Source organism: Ovis aries, chromosome 5 (genome assembly GCF_016772045.2).
Source record: "Ovis aries strain OAR_USU_Benz2616 breed Rambouillet chromosome 5, ARS-UI_Ramb_v3.0, whole genome shotgun sequence".
Lineage (NCBI taxonomy): Eukaryota > Metazoa > Chordata > Mammalia > Artiodactyla > Bovidae > Ovis > Ovis aries.
This window is the reverse complement of record NC_056058.1, coordinates 494,261-512,377: the sequence shown is the minus strand read 5'-3', so window position 1 is coordinate 512,377 and position 18,117 is coordinate 494,261. Positions and strand designations below refer to the sequence as shown.

The 18,117-nt window shown below is 43.5% G+C and overlaps 1 protein-coding gene and 1 pseudogene across 3 annotated transcripts in view; both read left to right on the top strand.

Annotated features, from left to right (window-relative positions):
• Window positions 1-627: 627 nt before the first annotated feature.
• Window positions 628-17,535, top strand: LOC132659788 (BAG family molecular chaperone regulator 1-like; annotated as a pseudogene).
• Window positions 628-18,117, top strand: part of CNOT6 (CCR4-NOT transcription complex subunit 6) — a 92,858-nt gene continuing 75,368 nt past the window's right edge. For all 3 annotated transcript variants that reach the window (XM_060415339.1, XM_015095724.3, XM_015095723.3), the window contains exon 1: window positions 628-995. The gene's annotated coding sequence lies outside the window, so the exon portion shown is untranslated. The remainder of the gene's footprint in view (window positions 996-18,117) is intronic.

Here is an 18,117-nt window from a genome sequence, read left to right as displayed (position 1 = left end):
TGATCTTTGAACACATCTCAGGACAGTTACATCCGGCTAGGATCCCACAATTGTCCTTGAATTTACTGGACTGAACGATCAATTATGGACTGAAACGGGCCATTAACTATTATTTTCTGTATATCTGAGGCCAGAAAAATCATTCACGACTAAATGTCTTGTCTTTGGAGAGATCAACATACTGGCTAAGCTCAAAAGTCTGAAAGCCTGTCCTGTCTCCAAGAAACTGACAGGCCAAATGAAAGGGAGGAAGATCAAGGAAAAAATGAACAGCCTGAGACCGAAAAAAAAAAAGAAGAAAAAAGAGTTAGTTGGAAATAGTAGGAGCGTTAAGAAGATGATTAAGTAGAAACGACAGGCAGTAACAAGCGAAGAGAGCGAGAAGAGAACTCAGACCCTGAGAGGCGGGCACTGGTCACTGCGCCCCAGAGCCCGGGACAGGGAAGAGAGAGGGCGGGGCCTGCGGAAGCGGCTAGCGGAGAGCGACCGCCCCGGATGCTGAATGGTCGCGCCCTGCGGCGGTGGCCAATGGGCGCCCGGGATGTTGGAGCGGCAGCGTCAGTCGCGGCGCTCTCTCGCTCGCTCGCCGCAGAGGGGGTGAGTTGGGGGAGGGGGACGGCGGCCGCCGCCATGATGCTTGTTTGCTTTCAATGAAAACAAGGGGGACGCGGAGGAGGAGGAGGCGGCGGCGTCGGTGGCGGCGGCGTCGGCTGCGCGGAGGCGAAGGCAGCGGAGGGTGCAGCGCAAACGGAGAGGCCGGAGGCCGAGAGGCCGAGAGGGCGTAGTGGCAGCTCGTCGAGGAGGCTGAAGCGGGCGGCTGACGCGGTGGATCTCGGAGGGGGAACAAAGAGCGGCGGCTAAGGCGGCAGAGGAGCGGCGACGGCGGCGCTGCAGCTGCGGGCGGGACTGGTATGGTGGTTCCACAGGTCAGACCCCGCTGCACTCACAGGGAGGAGGCGGCGGCAGCGGCGGAGGAAGGCGGCGCACCCCAAGAGGTGAGCGAGACCGGCCCGAGGCCCAGCCGGGCGCTGCTCCTCGCACTGGCGGCGCACGGGCCGCTCGCAGTCGTGTCCCGGGGACCGTAGCGCGGGGCACTCCAGCGAGAGCACCTTAAGTTTTGTGGGCGGCGGGCCTGCAGCTTGGAGGAGATGGCGGCTGTTGAGGGGTCCCTAGATGCGCGGCTGTCGCGATCCCGCTGATTCCGGGACCGCGCCCCCGCGCAGAGTCCGGGGCTGAGGGGTGTTGATTGACGGCGAGCGTGGGGGCGCGCAGGGGGGTGCCGGGGTTGCAGGGAATGCCCTGGCTCTCGACTCTGGCTCTGGTCACTCGCAGGAGGAGAGTTGGTGTCTTGGGACTCTTGGCCAGGACGGGTGGCAACTTTGGAGAAGTGGCAGTGTGGGATTGCGCGAAGTGTAGTATGGAACTTCGCAGTTACCACAGAGCTGGAAACTGTTTCCCTCAAATGTGTTTAAAATTAAGTTTTAGGCAATTATCTTTTTTTGGGCGGGGGGGAATGGATTGGGAGGATGGGAATGGCATGGTTAAAGAAGCCCTTAGCAGCAGATGGAGAGATTAGGATATTGCTGAGGACTCAGAGATACAATTACTTGAAGCTTTTATGTTTAAATAACCTAAATCTTATCTTTCCTCTTTTTTCTAAGTACCAGTCATTATTTTCTTCGGAAACTTTTTTTCTTTTGACTCTTCTTCTGTACCTTTCTTAAAGAGCTTGCTAAGCAATGCCTGTGACCGTTTCTTGAACTGTTAACTGTAAAAGACCGTTTTGTGAATGGTCGTTTTGCTTGTTATTTTTGGATGTGTTATTGTGCTAAACTGACGTTTAAATAATTTCCTTGAATATGAGTTCCCATATTTATTTCCAGGTGGATTGCCTCATTAGTGGCAGTGCAGAATCTTCTTGTCTCTTTGTATCTGGGGATTTTATTTTTGCGGAGGAAGAGAGTGAATATGAACAAGAGAAAAATAAAATGGCATATAATACTTTGTGTTTTTCTGAATGCACTAGAGTTTATCACCCCAAAACAGTTTTGTAGGCTATAGGACCTGTGTCCATTGATCAAGAGGGTTTGAAGGCTTGTTTTGTAATTGCTATCAGAGTAATTATTAAAGTCTTTAGAATATGATGACTTTTAGAATAAAATTTGCTTAATATTTTTAGACCAGTGATGTGGTCCAGTCGACTTGCTGTAAACAAAATTTTTGAATAGCTACTAATGAGGAAACAAACTTAGAAAGGTTAAAGCGACTTGCCTAAGACATTACAGTTAAGAAGGAAAGGACCAGGTTTTGTGTAAGTGTGAGAGCACATGAGAGTGATGTACTTGCCAAAGATTAATTCTTTGGGGAGGGCTGCTGCTGCTGCTGCTGCTAAGTCACTTCAGTCTGACTCTGTGCGACCCCATAGACGGCAGCCCACCAGGCTCCCCCATCCCTGGGATTCTCCAGGCAAGAACACTGGAGTGGGTTGCCATTTCCTTCTCCGGGGGAGGGCAGAGTGTGTTTTAATAAATGGAAGTTATTTGAGATAGTTGAGTCTGATCAGTTTCAGTAAGTGAAAAAGATAGTTAATGAAATGGTCAAAAAGTGAGGATGTGACAAAAGACAAAGTTTCTTGTGAAGTTAAGAAGATTTTGCATAGTTTCAGAAGTGTCTTCATCAGTGGTATGTGTTAATAGATGAAGAAACTCTTCTGAATGCTTGTTTGTAGGGATTTTCAGTTTTCTTAGGCCTTGGTGGCAAAGTAAAACTTCTCAGACTCTTGAATAGACATGAAGTTGGTTATAGAACTTAGTCCTGACTACAGATACTGGCATTTGCTTCTGTACTTGTGGTTTATAAATAATGTATTTTGGTTAGTGCTTAGACATTCCGCTGTGTCCATATTAGCCTTTTTTTTTAATGTTCTTTAAAGCATGAACCTTTTTCATATTGTAGTGCAGCAGAAAGGGGTAATATGTGTAAGGCATACTGGAATAAATGGTCAAGGCTGCTCACAACTTGTAGCTTTTGGGTCATAAAGCATGAGGACTCTTTAGCACCCTTGTAACTTTCTCATACTTAAGGTACTGGTTGAAAAACTGCTTTTAAAGTATTTATTTGCATATAAGGTGGGGGCTCATTTAGGCTGCCTTAATTTTACCCTTCTCTGGGCTTTACCTCTCCCTCATCCATTTTTATTGTCTTGGTTACTTATGTGCAAGGAATAGTATATGCTGGACATAGTGTTGGATCCTGAGAATTAAAAAGTGAATAATAGTTGCTGTCTTCTTGTTTCTGTAGTCTTAGTAGGTGTACAGAGGCTGTGGGAGAACAGGAGAGAATGATTAAAATTTGTAGAAGGTGTGGGAGCAGTTTACAGAAAATAACATGGAATTAGGTTTGTCAGGCTGGGGAGACAGGTCATTTCAAACGTAAGGAACTCTGGGTGCATTGAGATGCCAAATGTTGGGGTAAGGCCAGTGGTGACATGTTACTGAAAAGGAGAGTGACTGGAGATGAGCCTGCAAAGGTATATCCATCCTCGATTTTGAAGACCCATGCTTATTAAGCTAAAAGTGAGGTTTATATCTTTATCCTATAGCAAAGGAAAGAGCGAAATATTTTTCAGAGGGGAGCAATGTGATTTAGAGATCATTTAGGCATCAGTGTGGACAACTAAGTGGAGGCCCTACATATAAGAAAGTCACATTTGAGATAGTGGAAGTTAGTGAATCTGAATCTGTTTTAAACTTGGATATATAGGGTATTTTGTTTCTGTGATCCCTTTTGTAGTGGGCTTGAGGACTCAGTTCAGTTGCTCTGTATTACAGGGTAATTGAAAATGTTTTGAAAATTAAGAGCATTCAAAACAATTAAACCCATATAGTGGTACTGTAGGCAGGCATTCAGGCTTTCAGAACTTGTCTTCTCAGTTAGGCTGAGGCAGATTGTAGTAGTTAAGCTGGAAAAATCAACCCTTTGCTCACCAGAAGTGAAATCCACCAAGCTTAAAGGTTATGGCTATCCTGATGGTCTGTGAGGATATGGACTGTAAGCATTTTGTGAAATTGGGTGGAGGACAGAATTTTCCCTTCTGTATGGTGGTGGTGGTTTAGTTTCTAAGTTGTGTCTGACTCTTGAGACCCCCATGGACTGGGGTTCCTGCCAGGTTCCTCTGTCCATGGGATTTTCCCAAGCAAGAATACCTGAGTAGGTTGGCATTCCTTTCTCCAGGGAATCTTCCCAACCCAGGGTTTGAACCCAAGTCTCCTGCGTTGGCAGGTGGATTCTGAGCCACCAGGGAAGCCCAGAGCAAGATACAGGATCCTAAAAGTCACCATGATAGGCAGAATTGTGCAGTAAAAACTATAGGCCTTTTGGGAAAAATGGTACTGGAACACAACAGTCAAAACATTGTCAGTGACTTTATTTTTTTAAAAAGGAACCTGATAAAAATGGTAGCATAGTTTTAATCCTAAATGATTAAGGAATACATAAATACCACAGGTGCTGGAGAAGACTCTTCAGAGTCCTTTGGACAGCAAGGAGATCAAACCAGTCAGTCCTAAAGGAAATCAACTCTGAATATAGATTGGAAGGACTGATGCTGAAGCTGAAGCTCCAGTGTGAAGCTGATATGAAGAGCTGACTCATTGTGAAAAGACCCTGATGCTGGGAAAGATTGAGGGCAGGAGGAGAAGGGGACAACAGAGGAGATGGTTGGATGTCATCACCGACTTGATGGACAGGAGTTTGACCAAACTCCTGGAGATAATGAAGGACAGGGAAGCCTGGGGTGCTGCAGTCCATGGGGTTGCAAAGAGTTGGACACAGCAGCTGAACAAATACCATGATAAATGTGTCACTTTACCTTGAAAAAGACCTGGTTTGCTTGTGGAAATGGGCATGAGAAGGGTTGCTGCTTGTGCGTTATTATAAAGTGATGGAAAGAGGGTTACCTGAAATCAAATGGAATGTTATAATAATACCAAATGTGGATAGGTGTGGCTCAGCATATGTGTTCGCACAGACTGAATTGATGGAGCTGGTGTTTTCAGGTGTGTGTATTTTGTAAATTTCTATGTAGCTCTGTTCAGCCAGGGGCAGGTTTCTACCTTTTTCAAGTGTTTTTCTCAGACAAAATCGTATGTAAGCAAATGGGAATTTTGTGTTACGCTTTGGAACAGATTATTTTCAGAATAAAAGATACAGCAGAACTAATTACACTTCAACATAGTATTTTAAAGTAGTGCTAAAACTCACTTCCAAAAATACCTGAAACATGCTATTGTAGACTTGCTACTGTAATCGGGATGGTTGGAAAGTGTCACTGACTCAGTGGACATGAATTTAGGAGATAGTAGAGAATGGAGGAGCCTGGTGTGCTTCAGTTTATGGGGTCGAAAAGAGTCAAGACAGCGACTGAACAACAACAACAGTAGTAGGGCTTATGCTTTTTTGTTTCAAGTGGGCTTATAATGGTGCAGAGAGAAAAACAAATGAGCCAATAAAGTGCTCATCAGGTTACATGAGGAATACACAAAGTATTTGGGGGATGCTAAAGAAGGAGCAGAGGCTTCCCTGGTGGCTCAGTTGGTAAAGAATCTGCCTGAAATGCAGGAGACCTGGGTTCAGTCCCTGGGTTGGGAAGATTCCCTTGGAGAAGGGAATGGTTACCCACTCTAGTATTCATACACGGAGAATTTCATGGACAGAGGAACCTGGCGAGCCGCAGTCCATGGGTTCGCAAGAGTTGGATGTGACTTAGCAACTAAATCACCACCACCAAAGAAGGAGCATCTAATTCTGCTTTGGAAACAGGGGATTCATCTCAGAGGTCTTTGGGCTGAATTTTGAAAGTTGACTAGAGGTTTGTTAGACTGAGTGGGGCATTTCAGTGGGAAGAAAGAGCATGTGCAAAGACAAGTTACATACAACTTGGACTGTGAAACAGGTTGCAAAGATGTAAGGGACAGGTGGAGTTGCCAGAAATAGTCTGTGAATGGTCTTAGGCTCTTTCTTAAAGTGTTGGGATGTAAGTTTGTATATAATAGGGATTCATTGAGAGTTTAGGTGGAGGGGGTGGGGAAATTGTGTGTGTGACATACTTTTTCAGGAGGCATAGTAAAAATGTGAAGGCTTGATAAAGAGGGTCAAGAGACTGGGGTCAGAAAGTCCTTAGGACTTCACTTAAGTCCTTGTAAGAGAAATACTCTAGAATTGTTAAAGCCTTCATGATTTTTATGGTCAGCATTTTGTGAATGATTTTCTGTCTTAGTTTTCAGGGGGAAAAAGGACTAGAGGGTCAAAATTGATTTCTAGTATATTAGAACTTCCCACAATGATTGTATGTATGACTTAGCAGCTAGAATAAATGTTGAATGTCTCAAAAGGCCAAAATTGCAATGAGATATGGTGTGGTCACTCACGTAGAGCCTGACATCCTGGAGTCTGAAATCAAGTGGGCCTTAGGAAGTGTTACTACAAACACTAGTGCTAGTGCTAGTGGAGGTGATGGAATTCCAGCTGAGCTATTTCAAATCCTAAAAGATGACGCTGTGAAAGTGCTGCACTCAATAAGCCAGCTAATTTGGAAAACTCAGCAGTGCTCACAGGCCTGGAAGAGGTCAGTTTTCATTGCAATCCCAAAGAAGGACAGTGCCAAAGAATGTTCAGACTACTGTACAATTGAGCTCATTTCACAATGCTAGTAAGATGTTGCTCTGTATCCTTCAAGTAGGAACTTCCAGATGGACAAGCTGGATTTAGAAAAGGCAGAGGAACTAGATATCAAGTTGCTGACATTTGTTGGATCATAGGGAAAGGAAGGGAATTCCAGAAAAACATCTACTTCTTCATTGACTATGCTAAAGCTTTTGACTGTGTGAATCACAGCAACTGTGGAAAATTCTGAGAGAGATGGGAATACTAGACCCCCTTACCTGCCTCGTGAGAGACCTGTATGCAGGTCAAGAAGCAACAAAACCTTACATGGAACAACTGACTGGTTCCAGATTGGGAAAGGAGTATTGTCACCCTACTTAAATTGAACTTATGTGCAGAGTACATCATGCAAAATGCCAGGCTGGATGAATCCCAAGCTGGAATCAAGATTACAGGGAGAAATATCAACAACCTCAGATACACAGATGATACCACTCTAATGGCAGAAAGTGAAGAGGGCTATAGAGCCTCTTGATGAGGGTAAGAAGAGAGTAAAAAAGCAGGCTTAACACTCAGCATTCAATAAACAAAGATCTTGGCGTCTGGTCCCATCACTTCATGGCAAATAGAAGGGAAAAAAGTGGAAGCAGTGACAGGTTTTATTTTCTTGGGCTCCAGAATCACTGTGGATGGTAACTGCAGCCATGAAATTAAAAGACACTTGCTCCTTGGAAGGAAAACTATGACAAACTTAGACAGCGTTTTAAAAACAAAAATATGTTGCCAACTAAAGTCCATATAGTTGAAGCTGTGGTTTTCGCAGTAGCCGTGTATGAATGTGAGAGTTGGACCATAAAGAAGGCTGAGTGCTGAAGAATTGATGCCTTCGAATTATGGTGCTGGAGAGTCCTTTGGACCACAAGCAGTTCAAACCAGTCAGTCCTAAAGGAAATGAACCCTGGTGCTGAAGCTGAAGCTCTGTCTTCAGCTAGAGCTTTGGCCTCCTGATTCAAAGAGCCGACTCATTGGAATAGAGCCTGATGCTGGGAGAGACTGAAGGCAAAAAGAGAGGAGGGCAGCAGAAGAAGAGAGAGATAGAGAGCATCACTGAGTCAGTGGACATGAATTTGAGCAAACTCCAGGAAACAGGGAAGGATAGGGAAGCCTGGCGTGCCACAGTCCATGGGGTCATAAAGAGTTGGTTGCGACTTAGTGAATGAAAGACAACAAAAGGGGATAGCTATAATAATGTGATCGTAAGAGAAGGAAGAGCAATTAGATGATTGAAAATCTGGCAAAAGATAAGAGATGAAAAGGTTTCTGTTGGCAGCCATCATTGTTGGATTGGTTGTTGCTTGTCTCATGCTACGAGAAAAGATTTAGATTTAATACCAGTGGTTGGCTTGCCTTACCTTTTTGATCTCAGTGATGTTTCACCACACAAATTTTGACTCAACTCTCTTCATATTAGTTGGCATTCAGCTTTGTTGATTAGATCATAAATCATGATTGTCTTAATATATTCTTTTGCTCTGTACTTCATATTTGACTTAAAATATAGAAATTAAGATTTCTACACTAAGAATTTGTATTTTAAATTGAAATTTGTGGATGACCTGTATTTAGTGTACCTTTGTAGTTATATTTTGAGTTGATTTATTGAATTGAATTTGCTAGTATTTGACCATTTTTGACCTTCAACATTGGTAGTTTTTCCTGTGGTGTTGCAGTACACTCTCACTTCTGTCTGTATTTTATATTCAATCATGTTATTAGGCCCAGGCCCATGGTTAGAATTGCATTTTATCAGCAGTCTGTCGTGGTGGTTGGTGGTTTAGTTGCTAAGTTGTGTCTGACTCTTGAGACCCCATGTATTGTAGCCTGCCAGGCTCCTCTGTCCATGGAATTCTCCAGGCAAGAATGCTGAAGTGGGTTGCCATTTCCTTGTCCAGGGGATCTTCCCAACCCGGGGATCAAACCTACACCTCCAGCATTGCAGGCAGATTCTTTACTGCTGAGCCACCAGGGAATCACCCTTAATAGCAGTCCAGTAAACTCTTACAGGCGGTTGGTTATTGACTGGGCACTGCAGATACAGATGGGTATGCCAGTCTTCTCCTTTGAGAAATTAGACTACTACATCTGCTGTTTGACTCTATTTGAAGGATTATTTTATCATAATTTAAAAATCTTTTTTGCAGACGTTTTACTGGTTGTTTTAGTTAAACCAATATGAATTGAAAGTGAGAATTGTTAGTTGGTCAGTCGTGTCTGACTCTTTGCAACCCAATGGACTGTAGCCTGCCGAACTTCTCTGTCCATGGAATTTTCCAGGCAGAATACTGATGTGGATTTCCATTCCCTCCTTAAGTTCATTTTCATTCTCTGTGAGACAGGGATTTAAGGAATTGAGATTTTGGGATGCAGGAGAAGGTAGCTACTGAAACCTTAAATTTTTAGAAATACCACTGCAATGTTATTTGCCTTTTTCATTCTCATTCTCTTACGAGTATACTGTGTAGTTTTTCATAGACTGACAGATGTGTGTGATATCCGATAAATGGAATTCAGAGTAGACAGGCTGTCTTCCAGCATATTAGACCTTAAAGATTTGCGAAAATGTGAGACAGTGTCACTCTTCTTGCAAAATTTTGCTTTGTTTTTGAAAGTAGTTGCTTTTCATTAAAATGCTGTGGTTAACATGTGCTAGGTTTATTATATTTCTTGAGTTAATACATGCCGGAGTCCAGCTCCAGCAGCCAGGGAATCAGCCTGAAGAGATGAGTGGTGTTGGCGGAAAGTGATGCAGCCTCTGACTCAAGGTGTGGGACTGCCTGCATGTTTATTTCAAACTTCAGGTTTTCTTTTATACTTTGACAAAGCATTAGGTCAGAGGTTTGACATTTTCAGTTCCCCCTCACCCAGATTCTTGTCTCATTGTTGCCCTTCAAACAGAGTTCCTGCTTCAGCCGTGAGACTCGTGTTTACCTGTGATTACATTGTAACTCATGCTTATGTCTGGGTTGCATACCACATTCCTCAGTTTATTTCTTATCTTTCTAAATCCTGCTTGCCTCTAGTATCTTAAGCTCACTATCTCCTAAAAAGGCTTTTAGCTATTAATATCTCTAAAATTCCTAACTATAGTAAAATAAGCTAACACTACAACATTCCTTAAACTTTTAGCTTCTAACTATTCTGAATTATTCCTAAACCCTAAACTCAGCAAATTTCCGTTGCCATAAACATTCCCCTCACAAACAGGTCTCAGATAGCAATTCTTCCCATGGCCTCGAGCTGCGGCCTATGTGCTCATCCTGGGACATTCTTTGTAAAGATCCTTGAACAAATGTCAGTGGTTACTTTATGGATTATTTTCTGGGCACAACTGCAGAAGGCTTTGTGCTTTCTCATGCTTCTCTCAAGAACAATAAGCTCCTTAACAATTTTCCAGCCAGCTCAACCTAAGAAAGGAAAAAACAAGTCAGAATCACAAGACCTAACTCCTACATCCCGAGACCGTGCCTGTGGGACGAGGAGAGGGGATTGGGGCCGTGCCTCCATTTTGTCAGTAATGCCTAACGCGCCTCCCGACAAATACACTTTTAAATTCCTTAGTTCTTATTTCTAATACAGTAAATATTGATAGATAGAACTCACATACAAAAGGTCTTTGAGGGGTCTGGTGGAGCGCAGGGGGCATGTGAAGACCACGAGGCAACTGGGAGCGGCTGGTTCCCCAGCAGTGCGCGCCTCGGCTGGGCCGGGAGCCGTGCCAGTCGATGCCCCCAGCAGAGCAGGGTCCGCCTCCCTCCCAGAAATCAGCTGACCGGAGCATGACCAGAGGGCATACCGGATCCACCAGAGGCGCTGCCGCCTGCGCTCCCAGGCCGTGGGTGAAAAAGAAAACACGGCCTCGCTTGGCCCGGAGCGAAGAGGTGGCCCGGAGCGAAGAGGTGGTCCCGAGCGAAGAGGTGGTCCCGAGCGAAGAGGTGGCCTGGAGCGAGGAAATGGCTGCAGCCGGGCTCAGTATGACCGTCACCCACAGCAATGAGAAGCACAGTCTTCAAGTTACCCCACAAGAAGGCAGTAGTGAGCCAGTTGTCCAAGATCTGGCCCAGGTTGTTGAAGAGGCTACGGGAGCTCCACTGCCTTTTCAGAAACTCATATTTAAGGGAAAGTCTTGAAGGAAATGGAGATGCCATTGTCAGCACTTGGAATACAAAATGGTTGCCGGGTTATGTTAATTGGGAGAAAGAACAGTCCAGAGGAAGAAGCTGAACTGAAGAAGCTGAAAGATTTGGAGAAATATGTGGAGAAGATAGCTGACCAGCTGGAAGAACTGAATAAAGACCTTGCTGGAATCCAGCAGGGTTTTCTGGCCGAGGGTTTGCAAACTGAAGCTCTCTGCAAACTTGATAGGAGAGTAAAAGCCACGATCGAGCAGTTTATGAAGATCTTGGAGGAGATTGACACACTAATTCTGCCAGAAAATTTCAGAGACGGTAGAATGAAAAGGAGGGGTTTGGTGAAAAGGATTCAGGCCTTCCTAGCTGAGTGTGACACAGCGGAGCAGAACATCTGCCAGGAGACAGCGACTGCAGTCCACAAACTTGGCCCTCGCTGACTGAGCTGAGGTGGAGAAGGCCGTGCCGCGCTGAGGAGCAGCCCCACCAGCTCTGCCATCTCTGGAACAGAAGGCACCTGCTTTCCCCAGGGCTGCTGGGGGCAATTGGCCCATTGCCTTTTCCTTCTCTTAAAACCTGCTCTCAGTGAACAAGTGTTGTCTGTACAATCTTGAGCCTCCTGTCAGCTTCTCGTTCTGTCTCTGTGGATCTGTGCTGTCCAGCAGCCCACCTTGTCTGGAGAGTGCCCCCATGACCAAGTCTTCCCAGCTGTGGACCTTTGGATGCTTTCTTTGGGCTGGTGAGAACTCTTCTGTATCCTAAGGTAGTTCTCAGTTTATTGGCCCCAGACCCATGAGGCCTTTTTGTGCTTATGATCCCATAAACCTGTCTGTGTAAACCAGAATCACCAGGTGCCGGGGGCCAGCGTGAGGAACTCCGCCCATGGCAAAGGTCATGAGGAAGGAGGCTTGGCATACGCAAAGGCGTGATCAAGCCTCAGGAAACCCCCTGTTCCCGAGCATCTAACCCCAAAACCAGAGTCTGTTTTATACTCTCACCTACACCTCTGACTTTACGGGGGGCTCTCCCCCCATAACCGTTTCTCTCTGAGAAGGAGTAAACGTGCAGCTCCAAGGCAATAAAAATTCTTGGGCATGACAAGAGTGTTTCAGCTTACGGACTCCTCTGAAGGTTATCTAGCCCGCCTGTATAGGTTCGTCCGGCCACTTGTGGTTGCTTACAGCCTCCCAACCTGAGAGGCACTAGATGTTTTAGACTTACTAAAGGCAAATTATTTTGGGGAGTTAAAATTATTAGTATAGTTGGTTAGGAATTATATTGGTGAAGGGTCTCTTCATTTGTTGTGTCAATAATTGCTGCTAATTCCCTGCTCTGGGTGGGACAAGGATGTCTCAGGTCAAACCTCTCTGCTGATAGACTAGCTTGTGTGACAGGATTATCCTTACTGCCGCCACTAGGCACATAATTGTTTACTACCTCTCAACCATAAACAGCACAGAGAGTTTTGGAGTATTTTGAGAGTCTTAATTAGCATAGGACTTTTTCTTCTTGTTGAGTCAATGATTGCCGCCAGGCCTTCATATCCTTAGGTACCTGGGAATATATTAATCAATGTATTTGGAATATAGCAAAGGAAATATGGTAGTTTTTGATGTTAGCAATACTAGACTTTTTGAGTTAATGGATTTTCTCTTTTGTAATAGATCACTGTACTTTGTTATATATCACTGTGTCCTTGCTGTGTAAAAATGTAGCTTTATCATATCTTAAGACTAAATAGATCTTAAGGGGAGCATTGGTGAAAGGATTTTCATTTGTTGGGCTGATGTTTGCTGCTAAATCTCCATGTTCCCTACTCTTATAATGAATATAACTAGCATATGGGAAGAAATAAGTATTAACCTTTAAGCATATAGGAGAAATAAGTATTAACCTTTAAGACTAATCATGGTAACCTTGGGTTAAATAAATTCCTTTCTTGATTGTGACTCACTACACCCTCATCCTATAGGAATATAACTTTATTTGGAGGGTGGTGCCTGGTTTAAGAAAAAACACCCTTGGAAGAAATAAGTTTTTTTTGGTTATCAGAAAGAAAGGATCATAAAATGTAAGCAGGTCTCACTCATGGCCAGAAGATGATGTAATATCCCTAAGACCTTTTTTTTATATACATTTATGTGAACACCTGATTTTGACAAAGGTCAGGACTGCTGACCCCCACGTGACTCTGTATTCATCCCTATGTGTAACAAAAGGTATATAAGCAAACCCAAAAATAAAGAAATCGGATCAGTTTCCGGAAAGACTGATTCCCCCATGTCGCTTCTTTCTTGCTCCCGTTTTTCTGGCTGAATTCCCATCTGGAGCATGGATGCTATTCCACGTAATCCAAGTTATTCAGCCTCTTTTTCTCCACTGATCTTCCTACTACACTATCCATTTCTAATCTCTCTATGTCTGTGATTAAATATGTATTTTTCCAAAGACGCCGACTCCGTCCCCACCTTCGAATCACCCTGGATCCACCGGGGCTGGACCCCGGCAACCAGGAGCCCGTGTCTGGTGAAGAAAGTCTGGAATGGGTCAGAACAGGTAGCCCGAGTGTCTCTCATATGACCTGATTCTGAAACAGCTGGCTGGTTGTGGGTTCATGACCCTATCCTCAGCTCCCAGTGACCCTGATCAGCCATAGGTCATGAGATCTCTGGTTCATTCCTGGAGTGGGGCTTGTGGTTGACATATGGACTGCCTTGCTCCCAAGCACATCTCTAGAAGGTTGGAACCCAGAGTTGACTAAGTCTCTGCTTGCAACCAGGTCAGACCCTGGCTTACGAGGGGCAGTGAGGGGCCAGAGTGAATGCAGCAGGCAGGTAGTGAGGGCAGCCATAAACCTCTCAGGAGTTCCTTCAAAGGCATTGTTACGAGCCATCCCCTTCTGAGATCTACATTTTCTTCAAGTTACTTTGAGGTTGTTTCTGTTTTGTGGTCCTTTCCCCCTTCATTTGTTATTTAAAAAATAAAGCAGTTTATATACACACCAGCAAGCAGAAAAAAAAAAAAGGTCTTTGAGGTACCTGAGTATAAGGATCCTGAGATGATAGCATTTGAGATCTGCTGTCTTAAGTATTAGGCAGAGTTTGGGAGTGGAGAACATGAGTGAAGAGTAGTTTGTAAAGATGATATATCTGAGAAGGCAGCTCAAGGACTCATGGTCTTAGCAACATAATATTTGAAGAATGAACCCAGAAGATCTTGGTTTCATCAGTGACAGAATTCTAGAGCTGTATGAGGCATTGGTGTACAGCTTGCAACTAGATTTTCCCAGGTTCAAATCCTAGCTCTACTATTAGGTTGGTGCAAACATAATTGCGGTTTCAGACTGTGAATCATTATAACTAGGCTGAAACACAAATCTTTATTAATCAAAATAGGAACCATTACAATCCACACATTTTTGCCAATAAGAAAAAGGTTTTGTTTATTCCTGTAGCATAAAAATCCATGCTTTGCGTTTTGAAAAACTCTTGGAAGTTTTTCCACCTGCTGGTTGTGGAAGTGTTTTCCCGGGAAAAAGTTGAGATGCCTGAAGAAGTGGTAGATGATTTATGAGGACAGGTGAATATGGCAGATGAGGCAAACCTTTGTAGCTCAATTAATTCTTCAGCTTTTGAAGCATTGGCTGTGTGATATGCGGTCAGGCCTTGTCATGGAGAATTGGGCTCTTTCTGTTGACCAGTTCTGGCTGCAGGCCTTGCAGTTTTTGGTGCATCTCATTGATTTGTTGAGCATACTTCTCAGATGTAATGCTTTTGCCCTGATTCAGAAAGCTGTAGAGGATTAGACTGGCAGGAGACCACCAAGTTTGGCTTTGGGAGAAGCTTTGGAGCTTTTTGGTTCAACCACTGTCGCCAAGTTGTTGTATAAAATCCACGTTTTGTTGCACGTCGCAATCCGATTGAGAAATGGTTCATTGTTGTGTAGAATAAGAGAAGGTGACACTTCAAAACTGTGATTTTTTTTTTTTTTTTTAATTTTCGGTCAGCTCATGAGGCACCCACTTACCGAGGTTTTTCATCTTTCCAATTTGCATCACATGCTGAATGACTGTAGAAAGCTGGACACTGAAGTCTTCGGCAACTTCTTGTGTAGTTGTAAGAGGATCAGCTTCGATGATGGCTTTCAGTTGGTCGCTGTCAGCTTCGGATGCTTCTGATGGCTGGCCACCACACTCCTCATCTTCAGGGCTCTCGTCTCCTTTGCAAAACTTCTTGAGCCACCGCTGCACGTATGTTCATCAGCAGGTCCCCAAGCCAAATGTGTTGTTGATGTTGAGAGTTGTCTCCCCTGCTTTACAACCCATTTTGAACTTGAATAAGAAAATCGCTTGAATTTGCTTTTTGTCTAACATCTTTTTCATAGTCTAAAATAAATATAAAATACATAGAAAGTAATGTCAAAAGCAAAAAAAAAAAGGCAAGAAATGGGTATTAAAATGATGTATAACATAATCATATTTATTTAAGAATATGTTGCAATATCAAACAGCAAATTTCAACAATGCTGAAACTACAGTTACTTTTGCACCAACCTAATACTAACCAAGTGTGTGTGACTTTGGGCAAGTTACTTAAATGTAAGAGCCTCAGTTTCCTCATCAAAAGTAAACAGAGGATAGTGTCTACTTCATGGGCTGCTATGAGAATTAAATTGAGATAATACAAGGAAATTATTGTATAATGGCTGAAGCACAGACTTTTGGATCAGATTTGAGTTAAAATCTCAGTTGTGCCACTAGTACCTGTGATCTAGGCAAGTGACTCTCTGACCTTTCCTTTCTTTATGTATGGAGAGTAGTAGTATTTATTTGCAGGAGTTGCGAGGATTAAATGGCATCATGGATGTGAAGGGCCTGCCAGTTGGTGAGTGCTCAGAGCGTGTTAGCTGTTGGGTGCCTGGTGCAGAGAGTGGTGGATAGGCATCCAGCAGTTGTGTTGTTACTGCCGCCTGTTTGAGGTTTGCTCTCATTTTGCTCTAGTTAATGTCACTAAGATCATACAGTTTTTACCTTTAAGTTTGGGCTTTCCTGGTGGCTCAGTGGTGAAGAATCTGCCTGCCAATTCAGGAGATGTGGGTTTGGTCCCTGGGTTGGAAAGTCTCCAGAGAAGGAAATGGCAACCTACTCCAGGACTGTAGCCTGTTCCCATGGACAGAGGAACCTGGCAGGCTACAGTCCATGGGGTTGCAAAAGAGTAGGACACGACTTAGCAATTAAACAACAACATTCACTGAGCACCTGCTATTTGCCAGGCTCTGAAAATATAAAACTATTTAAAATGTAAGTGCAAGGATCCTATAGTAGAGTAGGTGAATGAGATGTAAAAAAAAAATGAAGGTGGAATGAAGGTGGGGTTAAAGAGGCAACATTAGAAATACCTTCAAGATTCAGAATAGCTCAAAGCAGGAAATTATAGACTCCTGTGTTGGTGAGGAATAGGGAAGGAGTCCTAAATTAATGTTTGTAAAAGGAAAGGTTTGTAGTGTGATTACACTGTTGTAAGATTTCTGTTTGCACACCCCCCTCCCGCCCCCGTAGGTTAAGATCCAAGATCACGTGATTACACTGTTGTAAGATTTTTGTTTGCACCCACCCTACCCCCACCCCGTAGGTTAAGATCCGAGATCATGTACATATTTCCTGCGTATTCTTTTTTCCCAGCACCTGACAGAGTGCTTGAAACAGAAGCAGAAGGTGCTTAGTAAATACTTGCTGAATGGATGATTCTGTAAAGAAAGCTTCCTTAAGGAAGCATGATTCAGCTGTATTGAATTGCCTTTTTAAAAAAATTTTTTTTAGTTTTCTTTGAAAACCTGATTTTGAGTTTGAAGGAAAGAATGTTTAGACCACTGTATTAGTGTAACATGCTATGGACGTCCAGACACAGGACGCTGGGAGATAACAATTGGACTGATAAATGCTGAGTAAATGTGTGGTGTGCAGAGGAAAGAGGAGTGGATTTGTGCCTTTGTTGGGAAGGGCTTACAGGGGCTCTGATGTTAACTTGAGTTGCTGTGAAGGGGATGAGTAGGAGTTTCGAGTGAAAGTTGGTGAAAGGATTAGGATGTATCATTGAAAGATTGTCTTCGAAGAAGGTATGCTTTGATCAACTTCGGACTTGATAGAATGATGCATGTGTAAGTGGCTGAAGATGAGTGAGAAAATAGTGGCCTAAATCCAGGTTGTAAAGGACTTTGATGTTAGGGTTTTAACTAACTAGGTAGGCAGAAAGGGCCATGTTAGATTTTTAAGCAGGAGAGTTACATGGGCAGGCATCAATCAGGAAGATCCAGAGAAGGTTGTTTAAAAGTTGTAGCTGATAAATGAGGGTGTGAATTAACTTTAACAGCTGTGAAAATGGAAAAGACAGGTTTAGAAGTCCTGAAGAGGTAAACATCAGAAAAATTTGTTAACACCTAGTGAAAATTTGGATTGGAAAAAGTAAATTGGCACCAAGGCTGGTGGCACTACCTTTCGTATATTCCCTAACTTATAGTTCTTTGAGGAGCCTGATCAATAAATAAAAGGATCTTTCTTTGGGAAATGAGTCTGTTTCTCCTTTTTGCCCTTGTCTGCCTTTCCTCTGCCCCACTCACTCTTTTTCTTTGTGTTTCTGAAAGAAGTAAAATACCAAGAATGGAGGAGAAAATGTAACAAACAAGAAAAGGAAAAGAACTTACTGTTTTGGCTGTAATTTGAACTTGGTCATTTGTAGTGATATGGATGAACCTAGAATATGTCATACAGAGTGAAGTAAGTCAGAAAGAGAAAAACAAATACATATTAACATGTATGTGTGTATATATATATGTGTGTGTGTATATATATGTGTATATATATATATGGAATCTAGAAATATGGTACTGATGAACGTATTTGCAGGACAGGAATAGAAACGCAGACCTAGGCAGTGGACTTGTGGACGTGGGGAAGAAGATAGTGGGACACACTGAGAGGGCAGCACTCACATGTGTACATGGCCGTGTGTGAAATAGACAGCTAATGGGGAGCTGCTGTGAGACCCAGGAAGCTGTGCTCCATGCTCTGTGATGGCCTAGGGAGTGGGGCTGGGGGCCCTGGGATGGAGGCTCAAGAGGGAGGGGATACATATATACTTAAATCTGATTCATGTTGCTGTACAGCAGAAACTGATGCATTATAAAGCAATCATACTCTAATGAAAAAATAAAAACATTGGCTATGACTCAGCCTTATTTCCCTTGGGGGAAAAATCTGGCCATTACAATT